Source organism: Hippopotamus amphibius, chromosome 7 (assembly GCF_030028045.1).
Source record: "Hippopotamus amphibius kiboko isolate mHipAmp2 chromosome 7, mHipAmp2.hap2, whole genome shotgun sequence".
Taxonomy (NCBI): Eukaryota; Metazoa; Chordata; class Mammalia; order Artiodactyla; family Hippopotamidae; genus Hippopotamus; species Hippopotamus amphibius.
The window spans coordinates 129,348,384-129,363,913 of record NC_080192.1 but is presented as its reverse complement, the minus strand read 5'-3'; the positions used below and the strand labels follow the sequence as shown (position 1 = coordinate 129,363,913).

The 15,530-nt window shown below is 59.2% G+C and overlaps 1 protein-coding gene across 1 annotated transcript in view; it reads right to left on the bottom strand.

Moving 5' to 3' along the window:
* The window catches only part of DNMT3A (DNA methyltransferase 3 alpha), a 102,793-nt gene extending 87,465 nt beyond the window's left edge, over positions 1 to 15,328 (bottom strand). The window contains exon 1 of the mRNA XM_057740808.1: positions 15,229 to 15,328. The gene's annotated coding sequence lies outside the window, so the exon portion shown is untranslated. The remainder of the gene's footprint in view (positions 1 to 15,228) is intronic.
* Between the last annotated feature and the right edge of the window lie 202 nt (positions 15,329 to 15,530).

Below are 15,530 nucleotides of genomic sequence, written 5' to 3'. Positions count from 1 at the left end.
CGGCTACCACATTCACCCCTCACTGCCTGCTCTGTGAAAATGCAACCAGGCCCCGGGGGCACGACGGCCAGCTCCCTCGGTAGAGGGCACTGGAGAGACGTGGACGGAGGAGGAGTTTTCTTTCCTAGGACCAGTGTGCTCTCTTGGAGGATTCCTGCACCGTGTATGACTCCTCCAGCAGCCAGATCCTGCTGCCCTGTGGCTTCCCTGGTGCCCAGGTGTGTCCTGTCACAGCTGCCCCAGGGCCCGCGCCTGCAGCAAGGGTGCTTCCCAGCACCTGGCTCTAGCAGTGTGACAGGAGCTTCACCCAATACTCCTTTTGGGTAGTTTAGTAGCACTGTGCTTCCAGAAAGATACTTCCTCACGAGCAACTTTCCTTAGGACCCAAAAGGATGGATTTTCAGTGAGTTCTGGGAGGCAGGTTTCCAGCAAGTTCTGCCAACATGGCACCACAGGGACTTCTCTGTCACCCAGGGAGCCAGGGCCATGCCCTCTCCCTCAAGGGCAGGATCTCAGCCCTAGGGGCCTCTTCCTTGGGCACGTCATGGCAACCCTAGGTGTAGCAGCTGTTCTCATACATACTCTTTCTGCATTCTTTGCAGTTCTTTTTGCTTTTTACCAGCCAGTCCCTCAATACTCCAATCCCCTGTGATCACTGTCTTTACATTAAACTTTTCCTGTTCAAACCACTAGGTGGTTTAGGTCTCCTGAATCGACCCTGACAGATACAGTCATCCACGGCCTCAAAGGGCCTTTTTCCATCCTTGGCGTCCTTGAGCTCAATTCAGCCTCCTTGCTGGCTAATCATTCCCTGCTTCAAGCACTCACTCAGCAATCATTTATAGAGTGTCACTGCCGAGCTGGGGTGGACAGGAGACCCCTGCTTCTGCAAGATCACAAATGAGGGGGTTCTCTGGCTCTCTCTCCCCACTTGGCTCCATGCTCTCAGCCCGCAGGCCCCTCCACCCTTTCTCCTGGGCTGATGGGGGTCTTGCTCCCACTGCTGCACAGCGGGCACCCCTCTCGGGTCACACTCTGCTCCGGCGGTACTCTAACTTCTCCCCCACTGAGATACCTGGGCTTAAACGAGGGCAGACTTCCTACTGCAAGGCCTGCATCTTTATTCTCTGGACATCCCCACCTGGATGGCTTGCAGTTAACCTAAAATCTTACTCTTCTAGAACCGGATGCTTCATGTTTCCTCTGGCTCCTCTCTCTGTGTGGAAGTGGTAGCACCTTTCCCTCAGCTGCCAAAGCCCAAAACCCCATAGACAACCGAGGCCCCATCTCCCCCCTCAGTCCCCACACTGCACAGGCACCTGATCCTCGGGCCCCTATTCTCCACCCCTGCCCTCCAGGCCCCCAGGACCACGGGTCTAGACCTTGGCGGTTCTCCTGCAACACGTCTCACCGCCTCTGGTGTCTCTCCCTTCCACCCCAGCCTCTCAGCAAAGACTTTCCACACATGGCTTCCTCAGTCAAAACCTATGATGCCTGATGAAAATGTTCTGAAATGGATCATGGTGACGGTTGCACTACTCCATGAATGTACTAAAAACCATCGAACTGCACACTTTACATGGGTGAACTGTATGGTATGTGAATTATATCTCGATAAAGCTGTTATCTGTGAAAACCCTATGATGCCAGTGATTTTCACACACTGTAAAATGTGAACTTGGGTCTGGTCCCACACTGCTGGCTCGCCGAGCCTGACCTCAGCCTGCTGCTCTGACCTGACCCCCACCTCGCCTCGCTGGCTCCATCCAGGCCCCCAGCTCACAGCCTCTGTTCCCACACTTGTGTCTATACTCACACCATCCTCTCCTCCAAGAGGGGCTTCTCCCAGAGAGCCCCCAGGTCCCCGCTTCCCCATCCGTCAGCACCCCCACCCCCTATCGCGTCTCCTCAACCACCCATCCAGGGGTCTTTAGCCAGTTTGCTGTGCGGTCATTGAGCTTTTCACGTGTAGACGGATGTGCGTGTTCTCCTAAGCAGATGACGTCAGAGTCACGTCCTGCACCCTGTTCTTGCACCACCTGCCCCTCCCCTGCCTCCCCGTTCCGGGGGACCCTTGAGGCAGAGGGGGCTGTGTGAAGTCACTCCCAGGCAGCTGCAACACCCCCAGCACCGTGCTGCGGTGCCTAGAGGGACCCCCCACACCCCCCACTCTAGGGCTCGCTTGGCAGAGCTCCCCGAGGCACTGCGCCAACGCCAAGGCCCCTGCTCCACCTGCCCCGGGCCAGGACGTACACCTGCTGCGGGGTTTGCGGGCCAGATGCCCAGGGTGCAGGGGGTCGTGAGGGACCTAGGTCAGGATGTCTGTGAACCACAGGAAGTGGCGGAGCGGGCCCCCCACCTATCCAGGCCTTGGAGGCTGGTCTCCAGCTTCCTGGGACCACTCTCTCCCCACACCATCCACGCGATGCTGCCCTGCCCGCACGTTTTCACACTCCTCCCAGGCTACCCAGCTGACCCCCTCCAGGGCCCAAACCAGGAGGTCTCCCACAGGGTCTTCAGGGTCTGGGAGCGGCTGCTGGAGCACAGCCCCTCCCACCCATGAAAGCAGGAAAGAGCCCACTGCTGTCAGAACTACCCACTGCTCCCTGATTTGCCTTCTCACCCTCTATCCCAACCCAAACCAAACCACTTGTGGGGGGGCAAGGGGGCCCAAGAGGAGGAAGAAGAGCCCAGGATTCTGGGCAGCATATCCCAGAATCAGTAGGCCCTGCTGCAGTTCATCCACCCCTTCAGCCCTAAGAGGGCTCAGCCAGAACCCACCTCAAACCTCTGCCACTCAGACGAGGGCCTCACTTTTTCCAGTCTGTACAATGGGGTGAAGAAGAGTCCCTACCTCCTGAGTCTATTTTAAGATATGAGAGAATCTGAGTCAAGTGTTTAGCATGGCACATGGTAGGTGCTCAATAAATATTAATTTTTAAAAATAGTATGTCATTAATTAGGGTGAAAGGCCAGTAAAGTGTCCTTAGGAAACCTAGACTCTCACTTCAGACCACACCCAGGAATGGCTCTCGCTGGCTGCCGGACGGCTGCTGCGGCCTGACCCAGAGTCCTCTCTCCCAGCTAACGCCGCACGCCTTCCCCTAATCCCCCAGCGCAAGGGCCTTTGCAACCAGCATAAACAACCTCTTTACCAGCACCCTTAACCTGCCACCATGGCCTTAGGGGTCACAGGCGCACACGGACACACAGACACACACAGACCCACACAGACGCACTCGCACACACAGACACAGACACATGCAGAAAGACATGTATGTGCGCGTGCGCGCGTACACACGCACACGTGCACACACACGCACACACACGTGCGCACACACATGGACACGCGCACACACAGAGGCTCCGGGAACCTGGAGCAGGAGGCTTCCAGGCGAGGCCTCCCCGCACACGCGTCACACATTTCACCTAAAGTGTGGGCCAAAGAGGCATTTGGAAACCAGCTTGGGAACCTCATAACCATTCATAACATTGTTCTGAGAGAAAATACAAAACATTGCCCTGTAAACAAACATTTGCAGAGAATTCCTCCAAGAGCGAGGAATTGCCTGTGCTAGAAAACTAACAGAGCAAGAAGAGAGAAACCACATAAACTTAGTTTGCCTCTGCAAAATTAATACCAATTACAAAAACATGTACGTGAACTGCTTACCATTCACACCTAATTCCCGTGCAGCACGGTCACGCACACGGTTAAGGGCAGGCCAGATTAATTACGCTGTAAGTCTCCTGCGATGACACTGCCACGCCCTCAGTCCACACACACCCCGCTTCCAGAGGCTGCCCGCGCAGGGGTACAAGCGCAGGTCTGTGCCAACCAGGGAACCGCTGGTTTCCATACTCAAGCTGACAGTGGTCCTCACGCACCCCACCCCCAGCCAGAGACAGCCGGACTCCGGCCCAGGCCTTCTTGCCAATGCCACCACCACAGGAGCCCCTGCTGAGAAGCCGTCCTCCCACCAGAGTCTCCTCCAGAAGACAGCGATGCTTCAAAGGTCTCCCAGTGGGCGTGGCTTCATGTCACAGGGGTCACGAAACAGCTCGATGGCCTCCATGTGTGCCCGCTCACAGAGGAAGCTGGCCTCACCATCCAGACTGAGGTCACTCCGAGATCATCTCCCAGACTCCACTAGGGCCCTGCACCGCTTGCGCTGGCACAGGGAGCCAGCTACTGGGCAAGGTCCCAGCCGTGGTCCAGCCAGGCCCTGGACGGGTCAGAGCCCCTCCCTCCCTCCCTCTCTGCTCTCCACACACCATGGGTGGCTCTGCACAGACCCCCACCGCCCTTCCATCAAAAAGGGAAAAGGAACTGACCTCCTCCCCTAGTTCCTATTCAGCTCAGTAGATGCTCTTCAAATACACTGGGGTGACCCAGGTTTGGGGAACAAGAGAGTCAATGGAACGTGATACGTGAAGCTTCCCAGGAACACGGAACTCAAAACCCACGGGGGGTCAGGCCTCCTGGGAGGCACAGAACAAGAGGAGGCTCCACGTGTGAGACGGGGAAGGGGGGCGGGCATGGTGGGCTGCGGCTCTTCCGCACCAGACAGGGACCAGGCGTAGCTGAGTTTTAATCCTCAAACACCTGCGAGACCAACGGTGGAAGGATGCTTTTTAAAGACACATGACATAAAATATCCACGTTTAGTGCAAGAAGCAGTGTTTGAAACAAACAACACAAGCCTGGAAGGTTGTCTCCACTTTGCAGATGGCAAAACTGAGGCTAAGAGGGGTCAAGCGATCTGCCTGAGGAGGACTCAGTTAGGAGGTGGCAGGCCGAGGTGAAACCGCTGTCTGTTAGGCGCCGAGCCTGGTGGCCCTGGCACGATGTGCCACGATGCCTCTTGCCTCGGCCCGGGTTCAGTGATGCTGACCTGGCTCGTGCCATTTTTCTAGAAATTCTTTGGAAACAGTTCTTCCTGTGACACACACAAGACTCATATTTCTATTTTACAGAAACAGTTGTTTCTTTTCTGTTTGCTTACCGAAACTGCTGTCTCCATCTTACCCCCTCCTACCTTGGCAGACCTGCCTCTGAACCAAGGGTGGATGTCAACTGTGCCATTCACACACCACTGTCAGTGGGTGATGACCCTCACCCCAGGTCACGCAGCAGGGAGTGGGAGAACAGTGTCTAGGCCTTGTGGCTCATCTTTTGGGGGAAGCAGAAGCCTCTGAGGAGTAGAAGGCCCTGCTCAAGTCCCCAAACATCAGTATCCCCAATGTATACGGTACAAACACCTGGTTAAGTCACTTCTGTCCTCAAAACTCTGCAGGGATTGCTACCAGTTCTGGAATAAAATGTGCCCGCCTTTCTAATCCAGCACCTGGACTCTGCATCTCCCTGGGCCCCCCACATCCAGGCCTGGTGACACAGGCCCTCTCTCTTCTGCAAGCCTGGCCCAACCCAGGTTCCACCTGCACAAATCCTAATCGCCCTCAAGTCCCAACTCCAGCCCTGCCTCCCATGGGAAGCACTCCCAGATCTCTCCCAGACTCCTTCCACCCGTGCCCTCTCAATGCACGGCACCCTCACCCACGCAGCTGGCTGAGCCAGCTCCCCTCACTCTCTCCATCACTCAGCCACTCCCACCTAAATGCCTCACAGAGCAGCCCTCCTCCACGCCCACACTGCTGCTCCCCTGGATTCCTGCACCAGCCTACTGCCCAGGCTCCCTGCCCCCAGCCTCAGCTGCCCAATGTCTCCTCCTTGATGCCCCAGGATGATCTTTCTCAGACACAAACATGGACATGTTACGCCAAGCCCAGCGCCTATGAATGGGTAACATCCCAGCCTTCCGTGGTCCAGCTTGGCCTGGCCCTCCAGCTTCACGTCCCATGATTCCCATGTCCCATCGCTCCTGCCACATCAGAGGAGAAAATGCCCTGGACCCCCCGGCTAATGGCTCCCTACCCTTTGAGACTCAGCTCCAGCCTCACCTCCTTTAGAAACTCTTTCCTGATCTTCCCTCCCCCTTGAATGAGACGTCCCTTCTCTAGCCCCCGTGATGCCCTAGGCACACGCTGCATGGCTCTCCCCACCCAACTACGATGTCATGGTCACCTTGCCAGGCTCTCACCTCCGCTGCGGGCTCCTTGATGACCAACTCAGTCTCTTTTATCTTTGTAGCCAGTGCCTAACACACAGTAGGTCTTCAATCAATGAATAGATAAACATTATTTGTGAATCTGAAGCAAGGGCCCTCTGGAGAGAAAACTCAAGAGCTGCCAGGCCTGGGAACTTGGGGCCCCGGCATCTCACTGTGCCATCTCCGAGTCCAGGCTGACAAAAGAAAATGCAGAGGCGATTGCCCTGCCCCACGGGGCTTCCCAGCTGAGCTTCCAGTACCAGGCAGGCCCTCAGGCCACCACTAGTCAGGCTGGGAACCACGGGCCTGTGAGAGGATGGGAACAAGCGCCACATTGTTGCTGGTACTAAAACCATTAGGAACCACTGCTGCGTGCCAGCTGCCAGGCCCGGCTGTGGTCTAGACCCTCCCAGGCCTGTGGGCCAGGGGGCAGAGCCAGCCCTGCCAGCAGGCCCAGCAACCGGAGGAGAGGCCACTGCCTGCTCTGGACCCAAAGAGAGCAGAGGGCAGGAAGGGAGAGGGCTCAGGGCTTGGGGGACCTGCTGGGTCCCCAGTGGGCACCAACTCTCAAGAAACTGATGGAAGTACATCAAAATTAAAGGCCCAGAGATCATATGGCCAGGGCTGGAGCGCTCAGAGATTACCCAGCCAAATCCCGGCTTTACAGAGGAGGCTCTGCGACCCCTAAGGGGTGATGAGGATGACAGGCAACATCTGTGGGGTCTGGGAAGGCGAGGGGGCGCCCAAGGGGGTCCTCTCACCTGGTCCCCAGATTCACCCTCACGCAGCCCTGTCATGACCCGACTCAGAGAAAAGGAACTCACACCTCCTGAGTATCTACTAGGTGCCGGACGCAGTGCTGACCGTTTTCACACAATATTTTGCTTGATTCAAGCAATACCAGTAAGATGTAGATGGATTCTTATCCCTGATTCACAGATGAAAAACCTGCAGCTCAGAGACTTTTAGGTCTCTTGGTAACTGTAGCAGTAGCAGGGCTGAGATACAAATCAAGGTCTGCCTGCCTCCCAGTCACTTCTTTGCCCTGCACATCTGTCCCCTAGCAGCCTGGGGCAGGGGGCGGTCTGCAGAGGGACCAGCTCTGGGCTTGTTTCCATGCTACCATCCTTTTATTTATCTTCCTGCCTCACTCCAGGGGAGGGGTGGGGTGGGGCTGGGCCGGGCCAGGCGAGAGAAGTCCACACACCCCTTCTCCTGACGCCTTTCACAGGGGGCAGCCTCAGAGCACCCCTGGGCAGGGGCTGGGGGACAGGACTGTGGAAGGGGGAGGTGGGCGCTGTTGCCAAACAGCAGGCAGAGGAATGTGTATCTGCCCCTCCTCACCTCTGCACCCTGTCACCTGGGTCACTGCCACCTGCTCCTGGGCCTCCAGATCACAGAGTCAGGCACAGCTTGAGCCCACATGCCAGACGAGTTTCCCAGGCACCCCCTACACTCCCGGCGGGGCCTCCTGGAGCCCCATGTTGTGCTCCCTGCATGTGGCTCCCCAGGCTATGCCAGGGCTGGGTCACCTGAGGTCCACATCAGGACCACTTGGGTCACAACAGCAACCAGATTGAAGCCTTCAGGGAAGATCCTCCACGATTTGTTTCCCATCCTCGGTCAGAACTGAGCGTTTCCAGTCACCAACCTATAAAGCGAACTTGGTCTGCTGCCCCGGCATGAACCAGGGTGCTGCCAGCTGCCTGTTTTCCACTCTCACCCAATCCCTACCAGCCCAGGCCTTCGCTTGGAGACCTCAGGGTCTGCAATAAATCTCCCCGCAAACTTTCCAGAAAAGACAAGCACCTGAGCAGGCCCACCCTTTGCTGTCCGTCTCCAAGCCAGCTTCGCATCCATTGTAAAAGGGTCTATCCTTCCACCCTGAGGGTGACTCAAATTTTTTTCAAGTTCTTACCCAGAAGCTTTAAAAGTGTGGTTTTATTTTTACTGTGGTCATTAAGAAAGGAATACATGCGCCTGTACATTTTTGCAAAGGTTACAAAAGTGTATAAAGTAAAATGGCAAGGACTCTGCTGACACGTTTGCTGGGCTATCCTTCTAGAACGACTTTCTCTAAGCATGTGCTAGCCTCTGAGTGTGCATACGGGTATATATTTTAAAGGAACTTTACAAAAATGAGATCACACTCTGCACATTGCTTATTGGGGTAACTCCACAGCATATCATGGACATCTAACATGTCAAACTAGACACGCTTACTATCTCATTTCAAAGCCTTTGGGAGAATCTGACTAGACTCCCCTTTATCCATAAATTTAGGTATCCTTTCAGAATCTACAAAATTAATCACACAGGACCTTTCCTCAAGAAGCCCCCTGCCAACAGGTTCTGCGTGCTGGAGTGCAGGAGGATCAGCTACCCGGCATGGGCCCGAGCGCCCTCGCCTGGGCCTCCCGGGGTCCTCTGGGGAACTTTTGAGGGAAGGCAGGCTCCCAGGGCCCCCAGCCTCCCAGCCCAGGTATTCCCTTTCACCGTGACAGGGCCCACGTCCCACCCATGGCGAGGGAAACCACGAATCTGACCCCACCCTCCCATAATGTCCCCTCTGAGCATCCTTTCACATCTCCAAGTAAGGACTGCTGGCACGCCAGTATCTACCTGATCTGTGAGGTTTAGAACATCTTCCACACTGACCCCTGGATGCATCTACACGGCAGCACAGCACGGAGAGCACTAGATTAGGAGTCAGAACACCAAGTTCCAGCCCTCCAGTGACGAGCTGTGGGAGATGGTCCTCCATCCTCTCTGTGCACCCAGCCAGGGGCAGCTAACAGCTGCTCAGAATTAAAAATGACCTTGACATTTGAAACAGAAACAGAGAGGGAAGATCAATAAGGATGACAGTGAGCAGGGCCATGACCTCAGGAAAGAGAAAATAGGAACCTGGTTGCAGATGCAAATAAGGCTGGGAAATCTTGGAGGTCAGAGGGGACCAGGGCAGGATGGGAGTGGGCATTGCTGAGCTACAGTTGAAAAAAAATTTTCATTCCCTGCTGGGATTTGGCTAGGAAAGCCCCAGGCATCCACACCTCCTCCCCCTGTCGCTGTCCTCCAGACAGGCCTGCGATGTGATCAGCAAGGGAGATGTGGCCTGGAGGGCCCTGCCCACGGGCTGTCCTCGCGGGGGGGGGGGGGGGGGGGGGGGGGGGCGGCGGCTGCCAGACACCTGCAGCCACACCTACGGGCACGGCCGCCAGTCTGGGGCACTTGCCCTCCAAGTTGGGGGCTCAGTTCTGTGCACGCGGAGGAGGGAGAGGAGAGGGCAGGGTGGAGTCAGGATCTGCTGCCCCCACCCTTTCCCTGTGCTTGCAACCCTTTATAGGAATGTTCTGGATGCTGGAGTGCCTCAGCCTGGGGAAGGGGGTGCAAAAACAGGACACGGAGACCTCTGGGAGGCTACGCAGGGACCCTCCTGCCACCCATTCACACTGTGATCACCATCACTGACAGAGACCTTGCCCCGCTGGTGTTCCCCTTAATCGCCACGACCCCCCAGGGTTGGTGTAATTTAAACCCTGCTCTGTTTCCCTCCAAGTCTGAGCTTTTAAGCTCCAGCCTACAGAATATAAAGGAATCATCAAGATCCTATACCAAATGAGCTCAGCTGGCCCCTTCCCCTCCCTCCTTTTCGTCCCTCAGTCTTCTTCCCGGCCATCCCCCACAACCACCACAAGCAGGGAAGTTCTAAGCGATTCTCCACGGGCCACACAGGAGTTACAGAGCGCAGAGGCCCGCTCCACTCAAATCACTGTGGGGCCTCAGGCTGGCCTCCAGCACACTGAGGCCCTGTTCCCCTCCCCGGAGTCTCCGCCACACTCTAGTCACCCTATTCCCGACAGCCTGGCTTCCTCTCCTTGGTCTGGAAGCCCCATCTCTGTGCTTTGAGGCTCATCACAGGGGCCACCTCCTCCAAGAAGCCTTCCCTGATCCCTCCAGTTGGTTGTGACCTCACTGTCCTTTGAGTGTTTTATTTCTCCCTCTCCCTCAACCTTGACCTGTAGTCACTAATTAGTTGGGCATATCCTAAACTCACCGCGTGTCCCCTCAAAGCCCAGCACACTTCTTGCCCACAGGAAATGCTCAGCAAGTCTCTGGTACATGGAAACAGGCTGTACTCAGGACAGAATCTGAATAAAGAGCTGAAACTACAGCGTGAGGGATTTAAGGTGGATACAAAGACAACCTGTTGACAACGTGATCTGTTAAACTCTGGAAGAGATTGCTGAACGGCGCTGAGGAGCCTCCCACCACTGAAGATTTTTCAATCAGAATCAGCACTTCCCTCATCTGTCCAAGATTTTGCAAAAGAGGCAGGAAGGTGGACAGGACTTCACAGAGCACTTCCTGCAGTGCCAGGCCACGCGAGCCGTCCAGGTGATGATGATGTTCACGCCAACACTGAGTGCCTGTGCTCTGCCAAGAGCGGAACCAGCATTATCCCGTTTAATCCTTACAGCAACCTATGCGTAGAGCCTGGTCTTATTTCCACGTTACAGGTGAGGAAATGCAGCCTCAGAGAAATTGCACTGCCCTAGATCCCGCAGCTGGAAAGTGTCCGAATGCCGCTCCTTTTGATTCCAGGGCCCTCAGTTCGGCTGCCTCGAGACAGGCTCGTGTTGAAGCAAGTCTCTGTCCCCACACGGCTGCACACTGCGTACACAGAAATATGCACAGAGACACACGTGCACCACACCCTCGCTTGCCCACACACTTAGCCAAGGGGAGGCAGGCTTGCAGATACACACGCAAATCTCTGCCCCTGCATGGATCTCAGGTTTGGTAGTTTTTTTTTTTTTTTTAAGGAAAAAAGAGTCAAAGAGAGAAATGACTGAAAACAAGTCCTCAAGATTTGAGCGGAAAGGAATCTGGCATCTTTCGTTTACTATTAAACCCCTGCTCAGGAGCCGCAAAGCACACGGGCCCACAGAGACGCCCAGCCTCCAAGGGCAGGCGGGCTCCTGACCGGTTCTACTACCCATTAGACACCAGAATGGAAGTGGAAACAATTCCCACGGGCCATTCCTTGGCCCTAACTGTTGCCTGTTCCCAAGCTAGAGGCCAGAGACATAATTATCAATGGGGCATGGGATGGGGGCAGGGGACTCAGGCACCAAGTCAGGGACCCCAGGCTCAGGAGAGTGGAAGGCGGCAGGAAGTGCGGAGGGAGGGGAGCATGTGACCCACACACAGTTGGCCCTTCCGGCCTCGGGCTCTGGGTAGCACTTCCAACCCGGGAAGAAACCGGGCCTGGTTCCACACCCAAACAGCTCCCAACCTAGCTCCAAGTGTTCTCACAGCTTCGAGTTCTCTTTCAACCCTAAATTCTAGGGCTTGGATTCTAATGGTAACATTTCAGGCCGGAGGCTGGGGAGAAAGTGATTTATTTGTAACTCATCCGTCAGAGAGCTGGCGAGACTGCTCTCAGAGTCCCCTTTCTATCTGGTTCCCAAAAAAGGAGCCTTGATGGAGTCCACGAAAGAATTTGGGTTTTTCAGGGGGGCTTGAGCCTAAGGAACTGGCCTATAAGTAGCCGATGGCCATTCGGGGCCAGCAGAGCAGCAGCAAGCAGAAGAGAGCCGGGTCACCACGTCTGCTGCCAGGGAGAGGACAGGGACGTAAACATGAGTGTGCAGCAAGCTTCCTCGCCATCCAGCAGACTCTCAAGGAAGCCCCACAAAAAGGCTGATGGGGAACCCAGAGGCGGCCAGGGCAAGGTCCCATGGAGACCACAAACGGAGATGAGAGACCGACACGCAGCGCAGGAGCTCAGGAGAGCTGGAGCCGGGGACCGTCTAAGCTCCCCAGAGGGCAGGCCTGGCCCCGCTTCTTCCCAGCCCGGTCACCCTCGGCAAGTATTTTATAGCTTGTCCTGACTTCCTTGCAGGCTTTTTCAGAGGACCAACGGCAGTACGTGTGACTGCGACAGGAGGAGCACTAGAAGCATCTCTTGTTCTAATGAGGCGACTCTGGGTGGGCTCCGGGATGGGGACTGGTCACCAGAGAGACCAAGAAAGGATGAGACGCTTGAGGTCTCAGCATCAAGAAGATCCATAAGGAACTCAGGGGCTCACTGTGAACTGGACTCAGGGAGGAAACCTCAGAAATTACGCGCACACACGTAAACCAACAGAAGGACACGCACATGTGGAAGCATAACCGGAGGCTGCACTTTTACACCCTCTGTGGAGTCAGACGTGACAAACCTTTTCCCTGAAGGGCCCCAAGCCCTCACCCTACACTCTCCTTTCAAAGGCCCACCCCCCCCAGGAGGCCCTGCTTTCACTCAGACCTTCCCTCCTTGGAAGCCATTCCTGGTTATCGCTGTGTGGTGAAAAAAAGACCACCCCGCCTCCATTCCTGGGTCTGAAATTCCACCACGAGAATCAGAGCCATAGAATTTAAAAGCTGGAATGGACCTTCAAGCTGCAGTCCAACCCCCACCCCACAGAGGAATCCTGTCCGCAGACACCCTGACACACGGCCGTGGTTGTCCTCTCCTCTGCTTGTCCAGTGCTTGGCGGGGGGTGGGAGGGGGCAGCCCTCGCAGTGTGGACCTGACACTCCTTGAGCCTAGGAGGAATTCACCTTTTCTAAGGTCGGCTTCCTACTGCAGGCCCACGGGCTGGGGAAGGAGGACAAGGAGAGCCTTGGTCTACGGGAGCCAGGAACTGTGCATTTGATGAGAAGCTGAAGACAAGCACTAAGGAGCTGAACAAGAGGCTGGAGAGGGAGCCAGGGCCCAGAGCAGTGGGGCCGCGAAGGGAGGCGGGCAGGTGCCAGACCCGCTGCACAAGTCTGCCTGGGCCCCTGCCTGCGTGTAGCACATGCACGCACACGCACACAGACTCACACTTTCACAGAGCTGCCTGTCAAACAGCCCAACCAGGGCCTCAGTGGGACCTGCAGGCAGAGGGGGACCACCATGCCCCAAAAACCTAGCAGGAACTTCTAACGACCCAAGCCTCCAAACTCAGGCAGCTCAGAAAACCACCAGGAGACGGCCCCTGCCCGCATCAGGGACAGCCCAAAGAGGGTCCGCCTGACAGCTGGGCTCCCCAAATCCCACAGGCCAGTCCTAGCTCTCCAGCATCGCCCAAGGAGAAAAGCTTCCCTGGCTGCAGCTGTCACATCTGCCTGGGAGGGAGGAGGCACAGCGGAGCAGCACCTGATCCCTGGATCTCTTCGCAGCCCGCCAGCCCAGGAGGCCGGTTCAGCCGCTGGCAGCCCAGGGTGAAACATGAAGACGGAACAGCCCCCCAGGGGTGCTGATGGCAGTCTCTGGGAACGGCAGCGAGGGGCAAGCTGGGTCACAGGGCGGCCGGCTCTTCTCCCGCAGCCTCCCGTCCCTGCTGGTTTGGGAGGGGGCGAGTTGGGTGGCTCCGGGGCCCGGGCCTGACGCAGGCCGCAGCTGCCCAGCTGGGTGCAGGACGCCATCTTGGGTCAAGGTGCAGCCACAGGGGGCTCCCCTCGCGAGCTGGGGGAGAGAGCCCCTGAGAACCAGTGAGCCCCTCCCTCCGCACCCAAGGCGCCAGCACCAACTCAACTGACTCTGCAGTAGAGAGAGGAGGAAGGACGGAAGGGATGGAGAGAAAAGGGGGAAATAACAGGGGGGGAGAGGGAAGGGAGTGGGTGCCCCCAAGAAGGGAGGCTCCAGGAAAGCGAAACGCAGTTTGGCAGCCGGAGGGCCGCGGGCCCCAGCGATGGGGGGCTGGGGGAGGCCGGGGGCGGGCCCTGGACCCATGCCAGCTCCGTCCGAGCCGAGGGGGAGGGAGGACAGGGCGGCCTGGGGGAGGGGAGCTGGGGTGAGGGCGGGACACGGACCGAGGCGGCCTGCGGCTCCGAAGCTTGGGGTCTCCCGGGGCGCTGGGACACGGGGCCGAAGACCCCGATCCGCAGCCTCGGCGAGGCCTCGTCCTTCACCGCGCGGATGCGAAGCTTTCAAGGACACGTCTGCACCGGCCCAGCGGGGGTGCGTGTGCGTGAGTGTGTCCGCGTGCGTGTGAGTGTGTGCACGGGGGTGGGTGCTGCTGCAGGGGGCGACCCGGGGCGTCCCCACCCGCAACGCTCCGGCCCGCGGCCCCGCGGCTCCCACCCCGGCGTTTTCCGGCCCCCGCGGCCCCGGCCCGGGATCTTCGCCCGCCCCCGCCCCGCCCCCACACTGCGGCGCCGCCACCGCCACCGCCGCCGCCGCCGCCCCGGCTCCCACGGCCCGCGGCGGGGGCAGGGAGGAGCCAGGCACGACGTCCCCCCCGCGCGCCGCCCGACTCTCCGCGGAGAGGTGTGCCCCCCAAGTGGCACTCCCCCCACCCCCGCCGCCCCTCCCAGATCCGCTGGCACCCCGCACCCCCAGCCACAGGTGGCCGGAGCAAGATCGCAGCTCTGCGTTCCCCGGCCCGGCCCCCCGATCACCCCTCGGCCCGCCCCCGGGGGCCTCCCGGGTCCCCCCGCCCCGCCGGGCCAAGGAGGGCCGGGAGCCGGGGGGAGGGGCGGGGGGCCGGGTCGTGCCAGGCTGCCATTTTCTGCCGCCGCCGCGGAGCCTGCGCGGGGCCCGGCCCCCGCCCCCCTCCCCCGCTCCCTGCGGGCCGCGGCGGGAGCCGATTATTCCGGGTTGGGGTCCGCGCCCTCCGGCGCCCCGGCCGCAGGCCCCAGGCTGGGCCCCCGGGGCGGGGGCAGGGCCCGGAAGGCGGGGGCGGCCAGGCCGGGGCCCCTGCGGCAGCGCCTAGCCGGGCACCGCGGCTGAGGCCGGCGGCTGAGAGGGCCCCCCGCGGCATTGTATAGACTTGAACTTGAGCCCGGAGCCGGGCGGGGGCGCGGAGGGGGCTCCGCGCCGGGAGCGGGCGGGACGGGAGGGGGCGCCTGCCGAGCCCGCGGGGACATAAACAAACCCTCAAATCCCCCGCGCCGCCCCGGCCAACCCGGCCCGCCGTCGCCGCCAGCAGCCCTGGCCCCGCGAGCGCCCGGCGCCGAGTTGCGGGGGTCCGGGAGCGCGCCCCGAGCCGGGCACTGCCCGCCGCCGTGCCCCCCGCCCGGCTCCCCCTCCTCCCCGCCCGCCTCCGGGCCGGCCTCCCGGGCCGCCAGCAGCGGCGCTCATTACCGTGTGGCCGGTGGGGTCGGGCCGGCCCGGCTGCGCGCCCTAGTGCCGCGGCGCCGCGTCCCGGCTCGTCCTCTGCTCTCGCCGCCGCCGCCGCCGCCGCCGCCGCCCGCGCGCCCTCCCTCCCTCCCGGCCCGCCTGCCTGCCTCGCTCGCTCGCTCCCTCCCTCCCTCCGCTCGCTGTCGCGCTCCCTCTCTCCGCCTCCTCCGCCGGGTCCCCCCCTCCCACCCCTTCTCTCCGCCTTCCTCCTTCCCTCCCTCCGGCCGCCCGCGGGCCCAGGCCTCCGCCCGCTGCTCGCCCCCCGC